Source organism: Cryptotermes secundus, unplaced genomic scaffold (genome assembly GCF_002891405.2).
Source record: "Cryptotermes secundus unplaced genomic scaffold, Csec_1.0 scaffold1065, whole genome shotgun sequence".
NCBI lineage: Eukaryota > Metazoa > Arthropoda > Insecta > Blattodea > Kalotermitidae > Cryptotermes > Cryptotermes secundus.
This window is the reverse complement of record NW_019737400.1, coordinates 464,545-477,706: the sequence shown is the minus strand read 5'-3', so window position 1 is coordinate 477,706 and position 13,162 is coordinate 464,545. Positions and strand designations below refer to the sequence as shown.

Sequence of the window (13,162 nt, the reverse complement as noted above, 5' to 3'; positions counted from 1 at the left end):
CGGGGTCGAACCCGGACCGCCGCGGTGGGAAGCCAGCGACTAATCGCTTGAGCTATGGCCTTAAGCAACCATTAAGTAAATGAGCATAATTCCCTTTTTTTTTAATTTGGTACTATGTAATATGAACTCGGCATTATATAAAAAATCTGTAACAATAAATTCTGTCCATAACCCTTTGAATCAATAAAATAAAAGTCTATAAAGTTACTTCATAACTCAGAAAAAGCAGATTTCCTATTACATAAACAAACTGTTGAGGAAACAGTCACTGCATGTCCTGATAATCATACAGAACCCATAAATGAACCTTGTGGCAAAAAATGCACAGCTCATTAATCTTAAAGCTTGTGGTACATATAGTAACCATTGTTCTTCGGTGAGCTTGTAATGTGTGTGAAAACAGCGCTGGTACAATGTAATACTAGTAATATTTTATCTCATCTTTACATGTGTAGGTAGGAGTAATATGAACGGCCAGAGGTTAGTCACGATAATATGATACTTTAGTGTCCGACACGTTGCCTGCACTGATCTGATACGGGTACGACATGCGCACAAAGCTTAGGGTTTCCCGCGTGTCACTCGGTGAATGGCTGTTCTGTTGTAATTGACCTTTCCGTTGTGTGAATTTGTTTCGTGTGTTCTTGTTATGAATATTTACTTTGTGGAATGATACGCGTAATATGATGAGCACAGTTACAGTGTGACAAAGTGTACTCTGTTGAGTGGTTTCCATAACGGACATTGAGCTTTATCTGAGAACTGCAAGAAGCCTGGAAGCATATAGGACCCAATAGAGGTTAGTTTCACTGCTCTTTCGTATCCTTCTATATACTACCAGTTTTGTAACTGTGAGTGAAAAGTCTTGCAATACGCAATCACAGGTTAAAATATTAAGGAATTGTCGAGGGTTAACCTGTTATATGAACTATGTACTAGGTCACGAAAGCGCGAGGGTGTTTGTTTAAATGTGTGGTGTTTATTCTATGAGTACTAAAAGTATTTTAATGTGGATATATAAAATGTAGTTATTGTTTATCATGGAATTAGTTTGTGACATTCTGGAAAGCAGTTTCCTTTTTAAAGACATGAGCGTAGAAGAAGACTACATAGGCCAGTTCAGTAAAATGCTAGGCTACAATTTCATTCCCATATTCGGAGTTGTAACATTAACCTTGCCTTCCACTTCTGGGTCATTTGTAAGTCTCTGAACTTTTAGTTTAAAATAGTATTCATAATTTGGCACTCTGTGGTTTTGACACTTTTTGAAAGGTGTTTGCAACCTAATTCAACTTGGCAACTTGTTGCTGTATTTAAGAAAGATATTTAGAATACAGTAAAGATGTTACATAATCTTAGCCCGATGAAATGGATAAATTTCACATAACTAAGTTAAACCACGCTGATACATTGACAGCAGGAAGATCTCTCATTTTCTGGGTAACGTAATGTGACATGTAGAGCCATTACTAGGTAACATCTGTGTAAACAGGCAACACTACAACAACCGTTGCTAGGAAACAACATCAACAAACCCGCAACTGTCTGACAGTAACAAAAATCTGGTATTGTGCCCCAGATGGGGGCATAACATTATGACAGACTGGTCGACTGACCATCAGTTGTAACATAACTTTGAAGCTGTTGGTTGAGTCAATTGAATCAATTGAGAGTTGCAGCTGTGAGAAGTGAGAAGCTGGTAAATGAGGCCGGGGAAATTTCGCGAACCAAAAGGAAGGAAAATGTCGTCCGTTGAAAGCCGCTACCAAGCAACGGCTAATGAAGACTGGGAGGATTTTATGTGTGCTGTAGTTACAGTCATCTTTGCAGTTATTTGTAGTTACGGTCTGTAAGTGTCCCATAAATCGATTACCAGTCAAAATCAGTAATATGACAGTACACTATTTTATTATTGTGAAAATTCAGCGGGTGAAAAGCAAAATAATTTTGTTTTTGTAATAGTTATTAGGTAAACAAATGTTATTATAGATCTGATGAGACATTCACTTCAAATTATTTTATGTAGGAAGTTTCGGTAGAGAAAATCAGAAAATTTTCCAAGAGTTTGGAGTGACAAATTTTAGTACTAGACAAACCCTGCTTTAGCCATAGAATAAGATACGCTTTCATGCTCAGATGAATACATCCATACTTTATTTAATAACATTTTGTAATCTGTAATAATTAAAGGATATTAATATGATGTAAAGGGAATATGTCCAGAAAACTGGAAAATGCCGAGGTTTGGATGATATTATGGTTCAAGTTAAAAAGTGCTGAAGTTTCCCCTACGATGATTGTTGAAATTGTAGTTGTTTGGGCTGAGACAACGGCAGTCTTGCAGCCATATACCGATATTTCGTGGGTAATTGATATCTTTGTACCTATCTTTCCCATTGTTCTGGACGGGGCTCCATTTTCTTAGCGCTTCCCGTAGGTCTGAATGACCACGTGTCTTGCAAACTGCAGATGTAACCGGATCAATTCTTCACCTTACAATGCTTGTACCCTGAGAATGTGTGCGGAAACATTGGTGTCCATTTGCAAGACCACGCCATATCTGAACGACCACAGTCTGAATTGTCTGAAGCTCGTATTATCGCGGCATTCACTAGAACTGAAGTAATTTCTGCTTCTAGAGCTACAGTTGGCTGCCTACCGAACATAAGTGAGACGTGTTACTACTAAAATTTGTATCTGTAAAGTACCCTATTTGCCGATCACAGTGGCCGCACCGTCTGAGGCATAAACTGTCTTTGTCCGTTCAAACACTGGGGTCGTGGGTTCGAATCCCACTCAAGACATGGATGTCTGTTTGCTTTTATTCTGTGTCTGTGTTGTTCTGTGTGCAGGAAGAGGCCTTGCGATGTGCTGATCCCCCGTCCGGGAAACTCTATCGTCTGAGTATAGATTAAGAGACTGAAAAATCGGCGAAGACCTAACAAAGGGATGTAGAGTCGTAATAGAATAAAAAGTACCCTGAACAATGCCGTCTTTTGAGTTGTGACGCCATGTAGATCTTGTGTGAACCAACGTTTCGGAGGAACATTTCGCCTCCATCTTCAGGGCATAAAAATCCGCGAGCGAGGAACCAGCTTGAATAGGTGTCTGCAGCCACCTGCTCAAGCTGGTTCCTCGCTCGCGGGTTATTCTACCCTGAAGATGGAGGCGATAAGTTACTCCGAAACGTCGGTTCACAGAAGATCTACACGGTGCCACATTCCAGAAGACGGCATTCTTCTCACAAACTTGAAACCCTCAAATCTTACACAGAAAGTATCCTGTTTGAGTCTCGGACAAGCCAAATCATACTTCTGAATAATTTTTAAAAAATCCACAAAACCTCCATGCGAAATCCGCCGAACGGTTTGGTGTTGCGGTAATGCTGTATATTTGTATTAAGGATATTCTAGGTTTAAATCTCAACAGGAGCACCGTCTGTCTGAGGGGTATCGTGGTTTTACTCGGTTCATCCATGTAATTTCCGGGATACTATCCCAAATATGCTACGACAGCTTACTATAAAATCCTCTCCAATAAGGCACTCGTCAGTAAACCTATCATTTATCGCTATATAACCAAGGGTTCTGACGGTGTCCTTAATTAATTCACAGATGATAAAATTAAGTACGCTCTCTACCAGAGTCTGCGTCGTACACTCTCGTATCTAGGAATTAACCGGTCGGAGGAACCTCCATCTGCATTTAGTAGACCGAAATTTGGGAAATCAGTTCCTTCCGAAACGTCTGTACTATCACACTACTCGGTATCAGATCCAAGGAGAGTTTTCTTAGAATCAGTTATTCGAACCTGGCCCCTTAATGCTTAGCTCAGGTATCCATTTAACAGCTACCCACTTAGATTTTGAAGAGAGAAGTTGTATATGTGTGTGTGCGCACGGGGTACTCTAGTGCGCATGCCCACGACATCCTCACGACCTGCTGTTCTGACGTTTCTCAAGCTGTGACAAAAAATAAAACACGATGCTAAGTGAAGATACTATTTTTACTTTCCTGTCACAGAGGGCTCTTAGGTGCATGACATGGTCGCAACGGACTACAACAGAGGCTTTTGTTCTTATCACATTTTCGTTGATTGGATACTTGTGGATGTGTGTTCGTGGGAGGGGCGACACCTCTAACGTGAAGTGGCATTTAACGGCTGTCCTCGCTTGTTAGATCCAATTTTTGTTGTCCGCGTAGTTTTCTCCTTCGCCTGCAACAGATTAGCCCCCTCCCCCTTTCTCTTCAGATCTATATATACAATTCTGCAAGCTGTTTCTTCTGGACTAGACTATGTGTGACCGGAAGGAAGTACAGACAAACACATACGACAAGACACTCGAAACCTTACATCAACCTGATGATAAGAAAGTTTATAGTACTGAAATCATTCCTATTCAAACTTTGAAATTACTCAGCTTACGAAATGTCCCATCTTCTGAGGTATAACTCCGTGTAGTCCGTTGAAAGTAAAGAGACATTTCGTAAGAACATGTCTCCTCCATTTTCATGGTTGAAGAATAAGCCGAGAAAAAAATCAGCATGAAGCTCTGTCCTTCTTGCTACCTCATTGATGCAGGTTTCTTGCATGGCTATTCCTTCGACCTTGAAAATGGACCCGACATGTTCCTCTGGAACATCCTGTGACTTTCAACGGACTAAGGGGAGTACACTGTTTATGATTGTCACATTTTATAAAAATAGGTCTTAACAGTCAAGTCTGGTCAAGTGGGATTTGTGGTGGACAAAGTGGCGCTGGGGCAGGTTTTCTCCAAGTACTTCGGGTTCCCCTGCCAATCTTCATTCCACCAATTGCTCCACAATCACCCTCGCCTATCATTTGGGGCTGGTACAATAGGCCAGAAGTGGCCGCAGTACAAGGCACTTAGTCCCACCCCACTAGCAATAAAAAAGAATCCGAAATTTGCTTTGAGTGACTGAGGAATGCGGCGAGAAATCTCAGCCAGGGTAGCTAGCGTCCCGGAAGAGATTCGAATCGAGCACCTCCCAGTTTCAGGTCTAGGGCGTTACCGTTACACCATCTTGCTCAGTGTACAATGCTCTTATTTTATAGTTTTAATATTATTATGTGATGTGTAGTTATTATTTATCGCGAAATGTGAAATACTGTCTATCGAAATGCAGATGTCAGTTGGAAGGTAAAGTGAGGGAAGGCGTACACATTAGATGTTTTGAAATAAAGAGGATTTTGGGCTATCTTACTGCGACGAGTGGCCTGAAAGCTGCAACCTGCTCATCTGCTAGGCGAGGCTTCGCGGTAACACGAAATCAACTGTTACTCTGGGTTTTGATGGAACGTTTGAAGACATCCGTAATAACGACTTCTAAACAGGCGTCTCATAAGTAATGTAGACCTATGTTTACTGCACAACGGGGATGTCGGATTCTTGACAACGGAGGAATGAACTGTTCGTCTAGGTATCCCCCTAGACGGTTCGCCAAGCAGATATAAAACGACAGTTCAAATGACTAAGCTGCCTCGAAAAACCCGTGTGGAGGCGGGGTCGAATGCTTCCACCGTGACCATGCGAATTGTAGGAGGCGACCATAAGGGAAGTCTCAAATCTGAGGCAGTAAAATATGGTTACGAGTCCCAAAGGACTGCGCTGACAAAGACCAGCAGCATATACAAAAAGATAGACACGTCTTCTCGTCAGAGAGGGCGTCCCACAGAAACAAGACCATAACTGTCAAACATTAATATATGTCTGGTCATGAGCCCCAGGGGAAAGGTCGACACCAAAACTTACTGGCTGACTCACTGACCGACCGTCAGTCGCAATGTGACTTTGACTTTGACTTTGATTGAGCTGTCATTGTAGCATAAGGTACCTAAGTTAGGCATGATCTGCTCTGTAAAGCCTGTGCTGACAGGGGACTTGTGTGTAGTGCAAAAGGAAGAATTTTCAATAACATGTGATATGTGCGAAATGTATTCTTGACGTAAAGTCATGCATATTCATGAGATACAAACCCATCTCCTCGTCAGAGAGGATGTTACATAAGGACTATTACCGCAAGAGTTCTGTTGGAAAAAATATCTCTAGTCGTGGCCTCAGGGGGTCTGTCGCCAAGACAAACTGATTGGAGGTAAACCGCCAGTCGTAAAGTAACTTTGACTTTGACATTGACAGAAAGCCAAGGTACGACAGAACATGGAAGAAGAAGCAAATATGACTGCAGTCACTCAACGTGCTTTCGAGAACGAAGCAGAGCTACGCAGGGAGGGATTCGTTATTCAGAAGGAGTTGAATGTGTCAACTGTTATAATCTAGTGTAATTGTGATAGTAGACCGCCTCTGTGGTCTAGTGGTCAGAGTTCCTGGCTACAGATCCAGAGGTCCCGGTTTCGATTCCCGACACTACTAGATTCTCTGAGAAGTAGTTGGTCTGGAACGGGGTGCACTCAGCCTCCTGAGGACAAATGAGGAGATATTTCAAGGAAATAGCGGCTTCGGTCTAGAAAACCGAAATTACCGCCCGTGGGGATTCGTTGCGCTGACAACGCTACACCCTATATCCGCTAAAGTCGGCATTAACTTCGCTGACAAGCGACGGTCTCTCGGTCGGTATAGTTCGCTTGAGGACTAAAGCCACGGAATTTGTTTGTGTTTAAATTGTGATAGTGACGTCAAATAAATCCAGTCATCAAATATAGAATCCACAATTATTAGTCACGTTTCCAAGGATACACGTGACAATAGTTATAGATGACTTCATACGCAGAGAGAAATATCTTTCATCATCATCATCATCATCATTATCATCATCACCATAACACTTTGTAGAACATAATCACCTGTATGAGTGACTGTAGACGGGGTTGGTAGTTGGATTTATCGACCGCTTACAGACCGTAACTACAAGTAACTACAGCGCTATCGCTAATTTGCACAACTTGCAGCCCATTACATTACGTATTCAATGTCCCCAGTTTGCCTGTCTTCACCAGTAATTTGCTTCCAACGGCGGACGTTCCAGCTCCTCTCGGTTTCCGAACAATCCCCGTGCCTCACCTACGAGCTCATAACAGTAAAACTCATAACGACTGAACTGCACTTCTCTGATACTAACCCACCAACCAACACTTCACTTCCCTGCACTGCACTAATCTATCTGTCTATCTATCACAAGACCGTTGACTACACACAGAACAACACAAACAGAATAAACGCACACATACATCCATTCTTCGAGTGGGATTCAAACCCACGATCCCAGCGTTGGAGTGGGCGAAGGAGGTTCATGCCTTATACCGGGCGGCCACTGTGGTGGGCAACTACACTGCCTGTCACTAATTGTCCCGGTTATAACATCTCGGCACTTACCGCACAGAAAACAACGTTCCTCTGATGATGTTCGAGTGTTGCTTGTTATAAATTCGTTGCCTAGCAGCGGGATTTGTTTACAGAGCCGTTATTTATCAGCGGGTCTACTAGCTGCAAAATACAGTTTTGTAAGAGCCAACCTGTCCGTCAAGATTGTTAAGAGCTTCTGCGCTGATGTGGTTTACGTCATAGCTGATACTGCTTAAAATGCTTCATTACTGCTCCATTAATTAGTGAGGCAATGCTTATTGGTTGTTCTGGATATTGAATTTTATCATTTTGTAAACATACATCAGCAAATTCGCCGTTTATTTTACGAAGCCCCTATACCGTAGGTTTCCCTTGAAGCAGCTATTTTCTGATCTGTATTCTTGTTTATTTTTAGTCAATTATTAATTTCTGTAGACTCAAGTAGCGTGTGATTATTATGATTACTGAATTAATATCTTATTTTCTCCTTTCCCCATCAAAGCCCCATCCAATACCGAATTATTCTGAAAGTCGAAGACTCAGGTTCTTTGTCTGGGATCTCACTCACTCATGGAGCTGAACCCTTCTTGAAAAGCCGCCAATTGTGCAGCTACTGAAGAATTTCCCAGCATTTTATGGAACTTGAATATTCATTACTTTTTTCATAAGAACCTTCCACTGGTCCCTATCCTTAGCCAGATCAATCCAATCCATACCGTCCCATCCTATCTAAGACCCATTTTAATATTGTCCACCCACCTACGTCTTGATCTTCCTAGTGGTGTCTTTCCTTATGGCTTTCTCACCAATATCCTACATGCATTCCTCTTCTCATCCCCCCTTGACTTGATCATTCTAATTATATTTGTAGAAGAGTTAAAGTTATGGAGCTCCTCATTCTGTCTGGGATCTACGATCAAGTTTTCAAGAGATCGAAGCTTGTACGCGACTTTGAATTCTGTCTTTCCTCTGTAGGTGCGAATTAGGTCACCCATTTCCTTTCAAATTAATGGTTGATTAATCCTGCTATTACTCGCTGTTATGGGGCCTATATATTATTAATTAAAACGCAATTAAATTAACCAGGAACAAATAAAATTCATTGAAATAGAGTGTCAGTTTCAGGATTTTGAACACTGTGTTAGAATAACAATATTCTGGGTTGTGGCATGGTATAATATCGTAGGATACAAATATTTCGGGGAAAATTATGCCTTAATCTTCAGGTTCAAAACTAATTTGTAAAGGTCAGGTCTTATTCTTGAAATTCTCGTTCATTATTCCTATTGGTCTACACCGGGCTCCATTTGTCCTCTCCTGTCCCTTCCGTATGATCGACCGCAATTCTCACAGTCTCACACAAACTTTGAATCTGATGGTTCTCGAAAATTTTGCATCCGGCTGCAATGCTGCACTCCCTAACAACCGGGAAGACCACTGTCTTAAATTCATTATATTACGCTAATCTAATGCGTAAAGTTTTCCCTGCACTTAATTCATTAAGTACCACGCCATGAAGATGTATGAAGAAGTGGAGGTATAGATGCGCCATTTTTCACCTTGGCTCTAAATAAGATGAGGAGAGTGGTCGGCTTCACACCTCGGTCGTTTTATCCCCGCAGAAAGGCTCCCGGTACACATCGGATGAAGGCTGGATAGGTCTCAGCCGGCCTGGACGTTATGGAGTAGAGAGAAATCCCGAGCTTCTGCCGGGAATCGAAACCAAGCCGTCCTGCCCGTAGCCCATCACTGTATATATACCGAACTATCCCGGCTCCAGGGGCGGGGGAACAGACTTCCATGAAGTACAACGCATGGTCTTTGCATTTTAATTTTTTTTTTCTAGACGGGCAAGAACCATGTTTGGTGGGTCCCCTGTCACCACGGCATGGCGCGTCCTCAGGTTGCGGATGGAGGAGACGGCCCCCAGGTATGGAGGGAAGATGCGAATATATTGAATAAGAAGTCGCTGACAGCCACAAGGTGTCGTCCTCCAGCTTGGGGCTTGAGCATGGGGCTAATAACGCGTCACGGTATAAAAATAATCTTGTTACGAAATGTTACAAGGGGCCTTGGACCTGGACGGATTCTTTGGATAAACTACCTAAACCAAAGGGAATGGGTATGAGTTTTGGGACATAGGATATTGATGGGAAAGCAAGAAGGAAAGAGAGCACTGGGAAGACCAAGTCGTAGGTGGTTGAACAATATTAAATTGGATCTTAGAAATTTAGGATGGGGTGGTATGGACTGGATAAGGCTCAGGATAAGGACCAGCAAATTAATGAACTTTCGGGCTGAGTAAAATATTAGTAAGTTCTTGAGTATCTGCACAATTGGCTGATACTCAAGAAGGGCTCAGTTCCATGAAGTTTGTTAGTTTCTTGAACGAACAAGAGTTGTAAATAGGAAATTGTTTTTAACGTTGCATGAAGTTTGTCTTTTTGTTTACATTGCATGTTAGTTATGTAAATGTCGTTACAAATCCGTAATGATAAAGCACGAAACAGGGAAATCTTTTTTTGTCATGATGAAAGAAGCCGAGGTACGCGACTAACAGATGGAAGCACTTGCGGCAGTTTTTACTGAGAGAGAGAATGCGGACGAACCCCATGCGTGCAATCACTTACTTGGAGCGGACGTTACGCTGATTGGGGAAATCGAAACTGGTAGAAGGACGGTGAAAGTTCCACTCTGATACATGTTGTACTGATGAAGCAGCACTGTTTTCAGGACAGAGAAATAGTGCTGGGGAAGAATATATTCCTTGTGTTCTTTCTTGTTGTTCTTCTGTCTTTCATTGCGCCTGATTTCTTTCGAATTTCTTTGTCTCTCCCTTTTGTCCGCCATTTTTTCATCTATTAACTCTTTTGTCTTGTTATTCTTTTCTCTATCTGACCGAATTTTCCTTTCATTATCTTTATGGCTTTATTTTTTTTATTTTCCTCCCTTAGTTTTCTATTTTATTTTTTGCCTTCTTAGTACATTAACGATATGAAACCCTCCGTTGACTCAACAGATGAGAGTGCTGGATTTGCTTCTATCACAGTAGCTAAACTCAAACTCCATGATTTCAGTCCGCAAGCGAACCATACCGACCGAGCGACCGCCGCTTCTCGGCGAAGTTTAGTGCCAACTCTTGCGGATAGAGGGTGTCACGTGTTCAGCGCAACGAATCCCCACGGACGTTAATTTCGGTTTTCTAGACCGGAGCCGCTATTTCCTTGAAATAGTTCCTCAGTTATCATCATGAGGCTGAGTGGACCCCGTTCCAGACCCACTACTTCTTAAAAAAATCTGGTAGCGGCGGGAATCAAACCCGGACCTCTGAATCTGTAGCCAGGAACGCTGATCATCTACTGGACCACGCGACGTTGCAACACAGAAGAGGGCACTACACTGCCAGAATCACTAGACTTAAAGATGTAGGAAATACCTGACCCAGACAAGAAAATAATAAGCATTGTCACATGAATTAGTGTAAGTGTAGACGAGTTTTGGATTCATGATGGATTTGTTGGACTCTTTGATACAGTGCGTGAATATACTTTACGGTACACTGTTATACGCACGCGCTAGTGTCCAGTCACGTCTTCACTGCTGTTGCTTGGTAGCGGCTTTCCTTTCTCTGTGTTCCCGAACTGTCCGTGGCCTCATATACCAGTTTCTTGCATCGATAACTCACAATAACTGAACACCAGCTGTTACCTAACTCACTAACTCACCAACCAACTGATTGATTCCTAAATTCTCCTTATAACATCTCTGCATATACCGCTTAAAAAAGGCATTTCTCCTGTTGTTACTTACTGGCCGCTGCCTAATAACTTGCGTTGTCTCATCGCTTATTTCGTGGTCTCTGTCTAGCAACGGGTTTATATACCTTTTACTACAGTATTAATTACATTACTACAGTAACTGCGTTAATATGAGACCAGCATTCGCTATGTTACTCTTAAGTTTCGACATTGAGTTCGAAGTTGAGCACCAATTATATTTGTACCTTACATTACTTTTATTCTCCCTTTATTTTAAGATAAGAGCTTTCATTGCGTCAAGACATTTCCGTGACGTTTCTCGAAACTTTCAGTGCTTTTCCAGTTTTGCTCCTAGCTACATCCGCCTCAGTATTTGACGGCTGTAATCCTCTCCACTTAAGCAACTTGCGGTCTGTCTCGACCTGACGTGTGTACAGCCTGCAGCGCAAAGAAAACACATCAATGTGAGGGATAAGCAAGAAGATACGGTGCGGCCAGCTGGATGGCCTCTTGGTAATCCGATCAGGAAAGAGGAAAACTTTGCGCAGTACTGGATGTAAGGGCCAGTGAGAACTTGGGTATACGGATGTCTGGCTGATGATGTGGGAGTGGCCGGATGACAGGCGGTAGAATACTTTAGAATACTGCTGGGTGGATGATAAAAGTAAAGCTATCTCTGTAACAGGCCATTGAGGTCCTTTGAGTTGTGAGAGGTCGAGGCCCCCACATTTTCTAGACAATTGTCTCAAATATGGCGGTGAGGTCATCCTCACGCTCTGGCCGCCCTTCAACCCAGGAAGATTCCTGGTACTCACTTTTGTTAGAGGCTGAGTATAATCTAGTGCCATTGTGTGGCTAGAAGAATTAAGTAAATTGAAAAATCCAATGATCTCGTCGGGAATCGAACCCTGTACCTTCGTACTTTTAACATAGTGCCTCAAGCAGCTACGCTACCCCGTGCCCCCGGTGGATGGGTGGTTGGTTTAAGTATGCTTGGATAAAACTAAGGACAAGTATGTGGATATCAGGCGGTTTTGTGGACCGACTCTGTGGTCTAGTGATCAGAGTTACCGCCTACAGATACAGCGGCTCCGGGTTCGATTCCTGACACTACCAGATTTTCTGAGAAATAGTGGGTCTGGAACAGGATCCGCTCAGCCTCGTGAGGATAATTAAGGAGTCATTTCAAGGAAATAGTGGCTCCGGTCTAGAAAACCGAGATTAACGGCCGTAGGGATCCCTTGCGCTGGTCACGTGACACCCTCTATCCACTAAAGTCAGCACTAATTTGGCCGACAAGCGACGGTCGCTCGGTCGGTATAGTTCGCTTGCGGACTAAAACCATGGAGTTTGTAATATTAGTGTGCAGTAGTGGACGCATATGAATACCATGACGAATCTCTGGGTTCTACAAAGAACGGAGAATTTATTTGCCGGGCGAACTGGCACCAGTTTCTAAAGAATAAGTCTGTTCCATTAAGTTAGTTTATATAGTTATCGTTGTTATGAAAGATATACTGGAAGAAAGGGGTAATATGAAATCAGCTCTCCCTAAATTCTTCCCACTCACTCTCAGTGAGCATCTTTCTATCTCACTCGGCACTATATAGGGTGTCCGGGTGAAATGTATCCAAAATAAAAAAAATATATCTCGGAAAGTAATTGTCATACACATATCCGGTTTATGTCATCGAAAAGGGAAACCCGGTAAGTTTGTTTTTTCTTTTTCATACCCGGCTTACGCGCATGCGCCGCCACATTTCTGCCACCATGTTTGTATCACTTTGACAGAGAGATAGCTGGGATATGGATTGGCAGAGGTGGACCAATCGCTTGGCCTCCTAGGTCGCCAGATTTAACCTCAGTGGATTTTTTCTTGTGGGGTTGTGTGAAGAACATTGTCTCTCAGATTAAGGTCAAGGACCTTCAACACCTGAAAGCCCACATAAGGGACGCTGTGGCTATCGTAACACCAAACATGCTTCAAGCCTGGATATTTGTCGTGCCGCCAAGGAAGCCCACATTTAAATTTATTGAGAAAGTTATATACGCAGAGAAAACTTTGATAGTTTCCCTTTGTCAT

At 42.5% G+C, this 13,162-nt stretch overlaps 1 long non-coding RNA gene across 1 annotated transcript in view; it reads left to right on the top strand.

The window, feature by feature from the left end:
- Window positions 1-599: 599 nt before the first annotated feature.
- The window catches only part of LOC111870396, a 400,443-nt gene continuing 387,880 nt past the window's right edge, over window positions 600-13,162 (top strand). The window contains exon 1 of the long non-coding RNA XR_002843844.2: window positions 600-799. This is a non-coding gene — a long non-coding RNA (uncharacterized LOC111870396). The remainder of the gene's footprint in view (window positions 800-13,162) is intronic.